Raw genomic sequence first — 16117 nt, forward strand, 5'->3', positions numbered from 1 at the left:
TAGAAATAAACAGAAAATAATCCTTTATTTCATGCACATAATACATGAGCCACAATCTAAAACTTTCTAGTTATATACTCATCACAAATCTAAGCCATCATCATTGGAAACTGAAAATTGATAATTTCTATAGAAACCTCAAGAGGTCCTCTTTTTCCCTGTACTTTAAGAATATTTCTCTCTGGAGTGGGAGGAACACAGAATGATTATAAAATAAATTGACAATAAAAGAAAGGGAGAGTCAATTGTTTCAAAGGGAAAAAGGCAAAAAAAAAAAAAAAAAGTTGCCCATTAGGGAGGGGACTGGGAATATCCCAAGAATACAAAGGAAAATATTTACATTGTTTAAATTGTTTCCAGAAAGACTAGTCTTTGGATTCTGAGAAGGCGATGGCACCCCACTCCAGTACTCGTCTGGAAAATCCCATGGACGGAGGAGCCTGGTAGGCAGCAGTCCATGGGGTCGCGAAGAGTCGAACATGACTGAGCAACTTCACTTTCACTTTTCACTTTCATGCACTGGAGAAGGAAATGGCAACCCACTCCAGTGTTCTTGCCTGGAGAATCCCAGGGACGGGGGTGTCTGATGGGCTGCCGTCTCTGGGGCCGCACAGATTTGGACACGACTGAAGCGACTTAGCAGTCTTTGGATTAGTTAGCACAATTTAAGGGAATGGCAGATAACAGTCAACAAAGAGAAGCACAGGAAGAAATGAAAGAGTAAAAAGGCCGAGCAATTGTCTCTATGTCCTGTTGAGACAGGTTAGACCTTTACTGTGGGCATTGATGTTCTTGGCCCTAAGGGATTCCTTTCCTTATGCAATAAGAAATACAGAAATACTTCTTGCAACAAGGAAAAGATACAGCTTCTTGAAGGCTACAGTACGATTTCAGTGTGTTTAAAAGACATCCTTTCTTCAGGATAAATTTGACATCTTTAATACCTGACTAACTTGTAGGCAGTCCAGGTCTGGAGCTATAAAGATATTCAATAGGCAGCAAATTCTAAAGTAGAAAAAAAAAAAAAAATGGAGCATGAGAAATGTCATGTTAGGTTCCTTTGCACACACTTCCCTTTATACTGAAATCCTCTCCACATGCACATCCAGCCCCTTTCTCCCACCTTAGGTTTTGGGTTAAATTTCATCTTTTTAAGGACTACTTCTATAGTCTGTCTTAGTCCCTGGTTTCTACAATACACTGCAATTCATAATCATCACATACAGGTCTCTTTTTACTGATTTATTGAAGCTTTTTCCATAAAGAAAAGCTTCATGATAACAGCAGCCATTTCTGTGTTTTTTACCTGATGACTCCAGGACCTATAACCTTGTAAACACTAAGTAAATATTTGTTCAGTCAATCGATGGATTAATCATGGATAAATTAATATTTGTCATTAGTGCCCAAAACAAAAACTTTTAGAGAAAAAGTAATCAAAGGGCTTATCCCTGGCATGCAGGAAGCTTAAATTCAGTTTCCCAAAGCAGTCTGTTCTAGGAAAGATTTAATAGAAATAAAAATTTGAAGAGATGTCTTTTTGCTATTGATCACAAAAACACCCCTCTTTAGGACTGCTTCTGGGATCTACAAGTTAGTTACCAATATATAACAAAGTATTTCCACTGTTAACTATGCAGTGCCCACTTTACTGACTTAAAGCAAATATCTGGGCTTCTTTGATGGGCACCCTTACCATTTAAATGCTCAATCCCACACTTCAAGTCTAGCATCCAATTAAAATGCATGGGGGAAGTTCACACTTTGGTATCTGCCTACATAGCTATCTATTTATGTAGCAAAAGCTGTCAACATGACAAGAAGAGACAGAATTTTTTTCCCTTGTTCAGGAAGTACACTAACAACATTCATTAACAAAAGAAATCAGAGCAAATTCAATCTATGTACTTGTATCCATCCTAAGGTATATGAAGATGAGGACACTTTTAAATTGCTTCAGGTATAACTACAGATGGATTCCCTGGCTTATAACATTCTAACTTTCTATTTCATAGTTCCTTGTACCTTTGTTTTCTCCCCTACCCACCCCTAAGCTTGTACACACTGATGATGCAGTAATGACAATGAAGATTTAGGTAGCCCAAATTTAGTCTCTCTCCTTCCCTTCCTCCCTCCCTCCCTCTCCATATTCATGCATGCATACATATATACTTTTTTTTTTAACCTTTGAGAGTTGGTCTTATCCATCATAGGCCTTTACTCTTATGTACTTAATATGTATAGTACACTTTTGAATTAAAGAATAATGGTTTCTTTTATACATTTGAATCTACACATATAGCATTAAGTATCTGCTAAGAATTAGAGTGACTGACGCTATTTCAATTAGGACACAGGCCAGGAAATTTTGAATAAGCCAAGCATAATCAAACAATTTAACTAAGCTTGGTGTCAAGTAGTTTTTTGATGACAAACCACCCCCAAAGTTGGTGACATACAACAATAAACATTTATTCCTCCACTCACAGGCCTGTAGCTCTGCTCCATGTATGGTCATTCTGGACCAAGGCTGAAGGGAAAATAGCCACGTGGGACCATGTTCTTCCCATTAAAGTACTCTGGAGCTTCCTGAGGAACAAGCAGATGTACTTGGTGCCTTCTAAAGTATAGGCCTATAACTGGCACACTGCCACCTCTGCTCGCATTCCTTTGACCAATTAAGTAATAATGCCAAATCCAAAAACAAAGGGGCAGGGAAACACACTTTTTTGAAGAATACGTGGTGAAAACAAGTGACTTATTTGCTAAACCATACAATCCACTGCACTCTACTTTCTTGTTCAAATTTATGTATGTGCCTACCTCATGCAAAATATGACTCCCAAAAAAAGACATCTCAAATGTCACATCCACTCATGGCATCAGACATTAAGTCCAGAATGCTGTGAGAGATATATATATATATATTATATATATATAATAGGTATATCTATATCTATGATATATATATGATAACGTGAAAGTGAAGTCGCTCAGTTGTGTCCGACTCTTTGCAACCCCATGGACTGTAGCCCACCAGGCTTCTCCATCCATGAAATTTTCCAGGCATGAGTACTGGAGTGGGTTGCCATTTCCTTCTCCAGGGGATCTTCCCAACCCAGGGATTGAAGCCGGGTCTGCCACATTGCAGAGGCTTTAACATCTGAGCCACCAGGTAATCTCCTATATATATGATAGATATATCTATACATCTTCTGGGTGCGGGAGGGGGTATGGTTTCCAGCTGAACCCAAATTCAGTTCTTCTTGATCCAGAGACATAGGAACTAAAGAAGCAAGCTATATGCCCAACATCCATTGTGAAAGATATAGATGATAACATTTCCATTCAAAAAACAAGAGACTTCCTAGAACATGGCAATCACCACACTCCAAAACTTCTTAAATAATGCTGGAAAACGCTGCAAGTTTGTTTTACTCTGAGGAGGGTCGTGTTCTTTCATTGCTGCTGCTGCTGCTGCTAAGTCGCTTCAGTCGTGTCTGACTCTGTGCGACCCCACAGACGGCAGCCCACCAGGCTCCCCCATCCCTGGGATTCTCCAGGCAAGACCACTGGAGTGAATTGCCATTTCCTTCTCCAGTGCATGAAAGTGAAAAGTGAAAGTGAATTTGCTCAGTCATGTTCGACTCTTCATGACCCTATGGACTGCAACCTACCAGGCTCCTCCGTCCATGGGATTTTCCAGACAAGAGTACTGGAGTGGGGTGCCATTGCCTTCTCCAGGCTCCAGTTATTCTGCCTGGAATAGCGTCACGTTGTTACCCGTAGTTCTCAGCTCTGCTCTCTGCAAGATCCTTCCTTTTTCACTATTTTGGGCATCTACTTCTGAAAAGCACTAGGGGGACATATGCTTTTCTGTGGGAACAATAGGTTCTTTTGCATGTCAAATACATCTCTAATTCTTTGTGTTTAGGATGGCAATATAGCTGTCCCACTTGTGTCTCAAACACGTCTCCACATATTTGATTCTACTCAACTATACGTGCCCAATTCCACTCCACATTTGTTTTATTGACATGTCTCTTTCTGTAGATTCAATTATGGGTACACTGGATCCATAGGGCTTTTGCAGGACTATATCCTAAGGTTTTCTGGAAGCCTTTTTGACAGTTGAAAGAATCTACTAAATATCCTCTTAAACTCTTCCCAGGTCCTAACAAAGGCTGCATCAGTTACAGCTTGGATTTGATCTTTAAACTGAAGCTATGCCATAATGGCACCACTCTGGATTTGTTGAGAAGTGGTGCCATATACAATACTGCAATTTCTGAATTACTTATATTAGTTCCAAATTCTGCTTACAAACACTTTTGTTTCTCCCAAGCTTATTTCTTTCTTAATTGCCTTGTCAAATACAGTTGGTTGCAACCAGCTCCCATTTTCATCATTTTGTCTCTGCAACAGTTAAAATAAAGTTATGAGATGATTCACTCTATATACGTTCTTCTAAGTCAGAGGGTGGTAGAGTTTTACCAAAAATGTTGCCACTAACTAAAACAGCTCCCCTTTTTTCCATGTCCAGTGAAAATCCCTAACCACTCACCACTTGTACCTAAAGCTAATGACACACACTTCAGGTTTTATTAATATCAGCATCCAATAGTAGGTATTGTTGTACCAGACCAAATGTCATACTAGTTATCTAATTTTCTGTAATAAATTACAACTCTTAAAATACACATTTGTTATCTCACAATTTAGCTGGATTCACTGCTTCAAGTTCTCACATGAAGTTACAATCAAAATGCTAGGGTAGGCTCTCGTCTCAATCTCAGTTAGGGAAAAGGCCACCTGCCCACTCATGTAGTTGTTAGTAACATTCATTTTCTTATAGTTGTGGAATTCATAGTAACTGGCTTCTTCAAAGACAATGATGTAGAGACTCCAGCAAGAGAGGTACTACAAGCTTATGTAATCACACAAATATAATCACATACATCCCATTACCTTTATCACATTTTGTAGAAACAAGTCGCAGATCCTGCCCACTCTTAGGTGAAGGGATCATACAAGGATGTGAACACAGGAGCTGAGGATCATGGAGGCAGGGAATCTGTTGGTCACTGGGCACCACATCTCTCTTCTAAACAGCCAACTAGACCCTCAGAATCTTCTAACTTTTGTCTATGACTTTGGGTTAGAGTTTGCCAGGGAGAGGAACTTGTGTGATTTGGACAATAGCAGTGAAACAAAAGCCACTATCCATGGAAGACTGTGGCACCCAGACGTAGAGACTTTACAGTACTCCCCAGCTGCGCTCGTTATAGTTATGCAGCTTCTCAGATTTCCCCGTAAATTCTGTCTGCTCCACACACTCCAGTGCTTCTCACCAAAGTCATTAATTACATTAATTACAGAGAATTTTTCTGATTCTCTGTCTTTTTCAGACCTTTTTTACCCCAACTTCTCCCTAATTCACCCAAACCTTAATGCCTATATTAAACACCTTTTCCCCATAATAGTTGTGGTGGTCCTATTTTCTTGACCAAACATAGATAGATACACATGTACAGCAGACTCAAAATTTCCAAACCTGTCTTACAGCTAAATTATCTTGGGATTATTTGTAAAGGTCTATATTTCAAACCAGAATCTTTAGAGAGTGGGCTCTAGAATCCGGATTATCACAACAGTTTCCAAAGTAATTTTGATACAAAATCAATTTGAGGAGCCCAATTAAGCAGCATTAAGCTGTAAATCTGGAGATCTGGACCAGAGTCTCAGCTCTTACATCAGTTAACACTAGATAAGTTACCTAATATCACTATATTTCTGCATATCATACACAACATTTCCTTGTACATCAAAGACGACTAGATTATTTCTAAGGTTCCTTTGATCTGAAATTTGATTCTGAGATTCTATTTCAAACACAAACATTGTTATCTGGGTTTTAATCCAAGCTCCATAACTTACTAGATCTGTGACCTTGAGATTATATCAATCCTGTAGGCTACAGTTTCCTCATCTATAAAACAAGGATGGTAATAGTGCCTACCTCAATGGGTAGTTATGAGTAGTAAGTTCATTAAATCATATGATGCCTGTAAAATATTAAAACAGTGTCTGGAATATGGTAATCACTATATGGTGGTGGTGGTGGTGGTTTAGTCGCTAAGTCGTGTCCAACTCTTGCGACCCCACGGACTGTATATGAGTGCTTATTAAATAAAATTTAAATGTAGCTTGAGTGTGCTTAGTTGCTCAGCCATGTCCGACTCTTTGCAACACCATGGACTGCAGCCTGCCAGACTCCTCTGTTCATGGGGATTCTCCAGGCAAGAATACTGGAGTGCTTTGCCATGCCCCCTATTCCAGAGGATCTTCCCAACCAAGGGATGGAACTCAGGTCTCAGGCAATGCAGCGAAGATTCTTTACTGACTGAGCCACAAGGGAAGCCAAGAGAATGTAGCTTAGAGAATAACAAATATTACTACTAGTGTGAATATTCTACGCTAATATTGCAGGCAATATGGAGAGAAAATAAATATTTTAAAAGTGCAACTCAAAAGCTGATAGGAAAGATGGAGATAGAAGAACTATAAGAGAATGTAAAAGGGTCGATATCTAGGGTTCCTTAGGAGCCCTGAAAATGATAAACTAATTTTGCTTGAAAGCAATAGGGATAGACTCTCTGAGGAATTAAACTGTTTATAAGAACACTGCCTGAGGAGAAAGTAGTACTCCAACAGTAATTATATGTTCACATAGAAAGAGTATACTATCAAAAATATTTTTTCTAAAGTAATACACAGGCTGTCAACATAGATATTTGACCCCTAATAGGTGAAAGATAACTGGTTCAGAGGGTAAAGCATCTGCCTGCAATGCAGGACATCTGGGTTCAATCCCTGGGTTGGGAAGATCCCCTGGAGAAGGAAATGGCAAACCACTCTGGTACTCTTACCTGGAAAATCCCATGGATGGAGAAGCCTGGTAGGCTACAGTTCATGGGGTCACAGAGTCAGACACGACTGAATAACTTCACTTTCACTTTTCATTTTTTCAACATTGTTGAAAGTTAGAAATGTGATTGGTAAGAGTTCTCTGAACACTCAACTTTGATGGCTTAAATGGATATGGGAATATCAGCTTAGTTCTGATAAAGGGGCTCAATGGCATCTATAAGGGATTGAAGGCAAGGAATCTTCATGTGGCTGCACAGTCTACCTAGTGCATGATACTAGAGGCTGCCAGTGACATCAACTGCAAAATAAGGTTCATCCTCTACTCCCTCATCTCAGGTTCCGTCTATCCCATCACTATCCTTAAGATGCAAGGATTGATTCTTATGTCATCATATGGTTGCTGCATCTCCAGATCACATATCTACCTTCCAGACAACAGAAGTAGGGAAAGACAAAAGGGATAAAAATGATTTATCCTAATAAGCCTTTAGCTTTTATTTAGAAGTGATGCCCTCCCCTGGGGCATCTTTCCAGACATCTCATCACCCAGAGCTATGGCACAACTTAGCTGAAACTATGGTGGGGAAATTGACCAGGTAGCTTTCCAGAAGAAGAAAGCCACAGAGAAAGAGGATGTGATTGCAGATAGACATCTATTGATGTGACACATTCTGGGATCATTCTGAGGAACTCATGCAATGTTTTAAGCTTCATGATTTCCACATAGTATACTGTAACGAGAGGCGGTGAACTTCCACCTTCTTATTTCCTTTCTTTCCACTTTCTGCCTGCATCTATGCAGCAACCATGCTCGACTTGTTTCATGTTCTTCATTTCTTAAGATCTTTGCCTTGCTCTTCCTTTTGCCTGAGCCCCTGTTTCCTCCCCCTATTTCTCCTTTCCTAGTTATTACTCCTTCCCATTACTCAAGTCTCAAATGTCATTTTCAAAGAATTCTCACAAATGCCTTGAACAGGTTACTTCTACATCCAACAGCACTGTATGCTCAGCAGATGTTAAATCTGGTTTCATATCTGTCTTCTGCTCTAACTCATAAACTTCATACAGGCAGAAATCTGTATTTGCTTACCTATCAGGGTGGCAGGCCAATAATGTAATTTTTTTACTTACTTGGTCAGTTATTTAATCAAAGAGATGGCAAAATTGTAAGACTTACTGCTTGTTTTAACTTTCCCTAAAATCAAAAATTTAGTGTTCCTATGCACCACAGGAAATACTTCAAAATAAATTGGCTTCTCAGTATTGTATAAATTTAGATAATAAAAATATGCTAATAACTTAGAGGAGCCACTGTTGAAAGTGTGTTTATATGAGACCATAATTTCCAGGCCCATATATATAGCAACTTTGTCTAAGAGACATTGATTTAATCACACCTTTTACCCTTGAATCTTTTCCTTGTGGCCATTTAAGAATAATTTTTATAATGCTGCTTACTGACTGTGTGGATCACAAAAACTGTGGAAAATTCTGAAAGAGATGGGAATACCAGACCACCTGACCTGCCTCTTGAGAAATTTGTATGCAGGTCAGGAAGCAACAATTAGAACTGGACATGGAACAACAGACTGGTTACAAATAGGAAAAGGAGTACGTCAAGGCTGTATATTGTCACCCTGCTTATTTAACGTATATGCAGAGACATCATGAGAAAAGCTGGACTGGAGAAGCACAAGCTGGAATTAAGATTGCCGGGAGAAATATCAATAACCTCAGATATGCAGATGACACCACCCTTATGGCAGAAAGTGAAGAGGAACTCAAAAGCCTCTTGATGAAAGTGAAAGTGGAGAGTGAAAAAGTTGGCTTAAAGCTCAACATTCAGAAAACGAAGATCATGGCATCCGGTCCCATCACTTCATGGGAAATAGATGGGGAAACAGTGGAAACAGTGTCAGACTTTATTTTTCTGGGCTCCAAAATCACTACAGATGGTGACTGCAGCCATGAAATTAAAAGACACTTACTCCTTGGAAGGAAAGTTATGACCAACCTAGACAGCATATTCAAAAGCAGAGACATTACTTTGCCAACAAAGGTTCATCTAGTCAAGGCTATGGTTTTTCCTGTGGTCATGTATGGATGTGAGAGTTGGACTGTGAAGAAGGCTGAGCGCCAAAGAATTGATGCTTTTGAACTGTGGTGTTGGAGAAGACTCTTGAGAGTCCCTTGGACTGCAAGGAGATCCAACCAGTCCATTCTGAAGGAGATCAGTCCTGGGTGTTATTTGGAAGGAATGATGCTAAAGCTGAAACTCCAGTATTTTGGCCACCTCATGCAAAGAGTTGACTCATTGGAAAAGACTCTGATGCTGGGAGGGATTGGGGGCAAGAGGAGAAGGGGATGATAGAAGATGAGATGGCTGGATGGCATCACTGACTTGGTGGACACGAGTCTGAGTGAACTCCGGGAGTTGGTGATGCGTGGGGAGGCCTGGCGTGCTGCGATTCATGGGGTCGCAAAGAGTCAGACACAACTGAGCAACTGATCTGATCTGATCTTTTTAAAAAATACTAAATTAAATTAAAAATTTACTTTCAGGATTTCATGCTTGTTTTCAAATTCAGTATTTTGGCCTAGTGCATTCATTGCACACACCATTCCAGTCTCTATGACAATTGATAATTTTTTTTTCTTTTTATTAAATGTACATTATCTCTCTAGTGCATGTGTGCTAAGTCACTTTAGTTGTGTCCAATGCTTTCCAACCCCATGGGTTGTAGCCTGCCAGGCTTCTCTGTCCATGGGATTCTTCAGGCAAGAATGCTGGAGTGGGTTTCCATTCCCTTCTCCAGGAATCTTCCCGACCCAAGGAATGAACCTGCATCTCTTAAGTCTCCTGCATTGGCAGGCAGGTTCTTTACCACTACCGCCACCTGGGAAGCCCTATCTCTCTACCACATACCAGATATTTCATTTCCGTTCATTAAAAAAAAAAAGTGTTTCCACAGAGTGAAAATGCACATAGTAACCTTAGAATTAGGTCAGCTAAAAATGAATTCTTCATTTCATAAAGGAGAAATTAAATCACTGTACCCACCAAAAATGAATATCAATATATTGATAATCTTATTATAGTGCATTTTATTACCTGAAACTTTTGTGATACTTCATTAATAGTATATATACCATATGATGGAAGACAGGGGATAAAACGTAAACCTACTTTAAAACCAAAAAAAAAAAGTGATTTATGTTTTCAACAATCACAATCTATTGTTGGTTCTCAAAAGCTCTCTCTTTTTTTTCTTTCTTTTTTTTTTTTTTTAACTAATTCGTTGGTTGTTGTTTTCTTATGGTCTCCTCTGTCTTCAACATAATCAAAATGGTTAGTCTACTTCATGGAAATTTTTTTTCCATGGGGAAATCTGTTTTGTGACTCCATTCTACTTTTCTGAGTTTACACAATATCCTTTATATCTTCATTGCCACAGATGTTGTCTTTGTTGTAATGCAATTAAACATGAAACAATTAAATGATGCGTAAAGAACATCAATGTCAGATTATACTCTCAAACTCATTAGCAGACGGCACAATGATTACCCCAAGAGAGTATATTTTTGAGGAAGCAAAACAGTCAATGTACTTTCCACTTACTTCCTCTCTCTTTTTAGAAGCAAATAGGATAGCACTTTATTTGCTTCAGTAGTCATGTTTCTAGAAACTAAAGGAAAAGAATCTCATCTATGCCAAGTTATGGTCAAACTCATCTTCTAAATTTAGAAGAATCTTGAAATTGATGGTACATCAAGCTGTGAAAATGAGTCAAGTGATAAAGAAAAGCATACAATTAGGCTTGTTTCTTGTTGGCCTGGACACTAGGGAATGGAGACACATAATCATTCGTTTTGAACATCATGAGACATACAGGTAAACATCTTTGCATTCTACTCAAGATTACATCAGCAAAAAATTAAAGTTTTTAAAAAGTAATTAAAATTAAGTAAAAGCAAGACATTTAGGAGTTTGGAATATGAAATTTTGTTAGCAATTTTCCCACTGGGATACACATTTAGTTTCAGTTAAAATGAGAACCAACAAATTCAACTTGATTTGCATCCTAAATTCAGTATGATGCACTTACAATGAAATTCTGGCTTCCCAAGCACCTGCTGAGCCCTATTACGACTTCTGATTAGAATATACACTAATGTGCCATATGACTTTCACTTGTTGTTGTTAAGCTTCTCTTTGAACATTTAAATGATGTATCTTATTTTTTGGTTACTGATTTAATCAATTATTTTTACATTAGAATTTTAAGTTTATAAGATTTTTGGTCAAACTCTCAAATTCTATAAAAAAAAAAGAGGTAAAATTTTAAAATAACTCTTGGGTATATAGGATCTGAGATTACATATTCAGATGTTCTGCTCAAAACTAAAAAACATTTTATTTACATGTAACTATTTGATATTTGGTCTTGTATTAGGCAGGGATCTCCAGAGACACAGGAGGACCAGTAGGATCTATATAGGTACATAGAAGGAGAGACTGCCTGAAATGATTATGGAAGCTGAGAAGGTCCATGATCTGTCATCTGCTCCTTGGAGGCCCAGGGAAGCCAGTTGTATAGTTCCAGTCCAAACCCAAGGCCTGAGAGTCAGGAGCACAAAAGTCCTAGGGCAGAAGAAGATGGATATTCCAACTCAAGAGAAAGCAAATGTGCCCTTCTTACACCTTTCTTGTTCTATTCAAGCCCTTAATGGATTGAATGATGCCCACCAGCACTAGTGAAGGCATATTCTTTACTTAATCCACTTCTTCAAATGTTTATCTTTTCTAGACACACTCTCATGGACACACCTATGATAATGCTTTACCAGCTATCTGGGCATCCCTTAGCCCAGTCAAGTTGACAGATAAAACTAACCATCAAATTTTCCATTCCTCTCATAACCAGATCAATTGCAATCAAGTTAATAGCGTTGTTAATTTTTTCAAAGTTTTATTTAACTCCTTTTCTGTCTTAGAGTTGCATCTAAATTTCTTAAAATATGTGTGTAAGCTAGGAAATCCTAAGAGGCATTTGGTCCCTGGCCACCGGTTATGTTTGTGGATGTTTCCTGAGATGGATACTTTATCCTTTTGTCTCTGTTTATTAATCAGGCTCTATCATTCTAAGTTTTCCTCATACTTGGTGATCTGGAAATCTCTTCAGGCTTTGGCTCATCTCTTGAACAACATGCTCTGCTGTTATGAGAATAATCCAATAAAGAAAACTTTTTGATTCAACTCAACTCTTTGTTGAGAACATTTATAGAACAATGTCTTTAAATATAAAAAGGAGATAGAAAATAATATATAAGTGGGGTAGGGGTTAGTCTTAGGTGTGATGATAGTAAAACTGATCCATAAAAACAAAAGAGAAGGTAGAGAGGTAAAGGGGTAGATGTGTTCATGGGAACTGTGGAAGTCCTTTTCTAACTGTTTTTTCTTTTCCATGAAATGAGAAGGAAATGCATTCATCAACTGACCATGAAAGTAGCTGAGGTGGTGGTTTGTAGAGCAGATGTTAGATATTAGAAAAAAGAGAAGGAATAAAACCTCATCTAAAAGAATAGAAAGTGAATGGACTACAAATTTCAGGTAATAGTCGAGTATGTGTTTTCTCAGCCCTCTTCAGCTTCAGAGACAGAGGAGTGAGTGGTCTGAGAGTTGGCTTTTACCAATATTGGTTTAGTCAATTGTATACTAGGAAGCAAGAAAAATGGTGAAGATTTTACCATACTTACAAGCAAATAACTTATCCTGTCAAAATTTTATATTTTAGTACTGGTGGGAGCCTCAGGGCTTCTGGCTCCCAGTTTCAGATAATAATTACTCACAGACTAAGTCAGTTCCCCATACTCCAAGTTCTCACATAACAACAGGACTAAGAACTAAGATACTACCTGCATATGCAATGCATTTACATCACAGGGGTCAAAATTATGACACTCAGAGTTTACAGAGAGAATTCTGGCATAATTATCCATATTCTCCTTCAGGAAAAAAAAAAAAAAAAGACTTACTCTGGAATGTAAACAAATGTTCTCTGGAGATGAGAGATGCATCTTAACCTGGAACATAAATGATTGCCTTTGGGGAGATACATTTTCTAAATTCCTCCTAAGAAATAAACTATTGCTAGGTCTTAAGATACTTTGCTATTCAATCACCTTTGAGTAAACCTTGTCAGTGATTGCTCAGAAGTCTCCATACATGCAGAAGTGCGAAAACATTCATGGAGAAATGTCTCCCAACAATTACACACAGACATTCCAAAATCAGAGTCCAGCTTTTAGTATAAAAAACTAAAAGTTTTTTATATTTTGGTAAATAAATCAGGATTTCTATGACAATTAGAATTTATATTAACATTTTATTTTTTCAATATAAATTTATTTATTTTAATTGGAGGCTAATTACTTTACAATATTGTATTGGTTTTGCCATACATCAATGTGAATCCACCACGGGTGTACACGTGTTCCCCATCCTGAACCCCACTCCAACCTCCCTCCCCGTACCATCCCTCTGGGTCATCCCAGTGCACCAGCCCTAAGCATCCTGTATCCTGCATCGAACCTGGACTGGCAATTCGTTTCTTATATGATATCATACATGTTCCAATGCCATTCTCCCTAATCATCCCGCCCTCTCCCTCTCCCTCTCCCACAGAGTCCCATAGACTGCTCTATACATCTGTGTCTCTTTTGCTGTCTTGCTTACAGGGTTATTGTTACCATCTTTCTAAATTCCATATATATGTATTAGTATACTGTATTGGTGTTTTTCTTTCTGGCTTACTTCACTCTGTATAATAGGCTCCACTTTCATCCACCTCATTAGAACTGATTCAAATGTATTCTTTTCAATGTCTGAGTAATACTCTATTGTGTGTATGTATCACAGCTTTCTTATCCATTCACCTGCTGATGGACATCTAGGTTGCTTCCATGTCCTGGCTATTATAAACAGTGCTGCGATGAACATTGGGGTACACGTGTCTCTTTCAATTCTGGTTTCCTCGGTGTGTATGCCCAGCAGTGGGATTGCTGGGTCGTATGGTAGTTCTATTTCCATTTTTTTAAGGAATCTCCACACTGTTCTCCATAGTGGCTGTACTAGTTTGCATTCCCACCAACAGTGTAAGAGGGTTCCCTTTTCTCCACACCCTCTCCAGCATTTATTGCTTGTAGACTTTTGGATTGCAGCCATTCTGACTGGCGTGAAATGGTAACTCATTGTGGTTTTGATTTGCATTTCTCTGATAATGAGTGATGTTGAGCCTCTTTTCATGTGTTTGTTAGCCATCTGTATGTCTTCTTTGGAGAAATGTCTATTCAGTTCTTTGGCCCATTTTTTGATTAGGTCATTTATTTTTCTGGAATTGAGCTGTAGGAGTTGCTTGTATATTTTTGAGACTAGTTGTTTGTCAGTTGCTTCATTTGCTATTATTTTCTCCCATTCTGAAGGCTGTCTTTTCACCTTGCTTATAGTTTTCTTTGTCATGCAGAAGCTTTTAAGTTTAATTAGGTCCCATTTGTTTCTTTTTGCTTTTATTTCCAATATTCTGGGAGGTGGGTCATAGAGGATCCTGCTGTGATGTATGTCGGAGAGTGTTTTGCCTATGTTCTCTTCTAGGAGTTTTATAGTTTCTGGTCTTATGTTTAGATCTTTAATCCATTTTAAGTTTATTTTTGTGTATGGTGTTAGAAAGTGTTCTAGTTTCATTCTTTTACAAGTGGTTGACCAGTTTTCCCAGCACCACTTGTTAAAGAGATTGTCTTTAATCCATTGTATATTCTTGCCTCCTTTGTCAAAGATAAGGTGTCCATAGGTGCGTGGATTTATCTCTGGGCTTTCTATTTTGTTCCATTGATCTATTTTTCTGTCTTTGTGCCAGTACCATACTGTCTTGATGACTGTGGCTTTGTAGTAGAGCCTGAAGTCAGGCAGGTTGATTCCTCCAGTTCCATTCTTCTTTCTCAAGATTGCTTTTTAAATGTTCTTATACCACATTATTTGCAACATTTTTAAATTTCCATTATTTTTTAAAATATTACATTTTATGGTGAAGTACTTTTAGATAAGTCACACATGTTTTCTGGAACTCAGTGTCATTAGTGACAATAAAGAGTAGATTTAATTGCATGGCTACTAATTGCATAATGATTACAAAATCAAAATTTTCTATTGTAAGCAAACTATAAGTTATCTGGTCTAGGAATAGAAGACCTTTCAAAGTACATTTTTTAAAAAAAGATACTGAATGACAAAAACAAATATATATTGATTGTTAATATATATATATATCATGCCTTTCTTTTTTTAATACCTTGTATATATAAGTAAGAAACCAAAGTATTATTCGCAGATGTGATGACTGCTTGTACAGAAAACCAAAGAATCTCTAAAAATGAATTGTTAGAAATAATAAGAAAGTTCAACAAGGTTGCTAAATCTACATCAATATGAAAAGTTAGTAGTATTTCTACACACCAGTCATAACTAATTTCAAAATGTAATATTTAAAAATGTATAATTAATTATGGCAACAAAAATTATAACAATCTAAAGAATAAATCTAGCAAAAGATATAAATGGATGAAATGAAAATATTCCAGCACATAAAAGAATGCTGTGGCGGATGCATGTTGATGTATGGCAAAACCAATACAATATTGTAAAGTAAAAAAAATAAATAAATAAATAAAAAAGAATGCCTAGATAAAAGAAATACGGTATTAATGAACAGGAAAACTCAATATTGTAAGAATGGCCTTTCCTCTTTGACATCTAACTACATATTTAATGCAATGAGTTAAAGTCCCAGTTTTTAACAGAATTTGAAAATGCAGTCTTAAAGTGCTACATTAACTTGTAGGAATGTATCAGTCACTTTTGAAGAAGAAAGAATATATGTCTTCTCAACTATTAATCTATAATAACTTATTTATCATGGTATTGCTACAGGAAATATTTAGAAACACCAGTGGAACAGAATAGAAAACTTAAAAATGGTCAGTGGGAGCTGGGTAGTTGACAGAGATGTATTATTTATCAATGGGAAAAGTATGCACAGTTCAATAAATGATGCTGGAACAACTGGTCATCTATATGGAAAATGATCAAACTGGATGCAAACCTCACACCACATACCTTTGTAAATTACAGAAA

The sequence above is a fragment of the Bubalus kerabau genome, chromosome 7 (assembly GCF_029407905.1).
Source record: "Bubalus kerabau isolate K-KA32 ecotype Philippines breed swamp buffalo chromosome 7, PCC_UOA_SB_1v2, whole genome shotgun sequence".
NCBI lineage: Eukaryota > Metazoa > Chordata > Mammalia > Artiodactyla > Bovidae > Bubalus > Bubalus kerabau.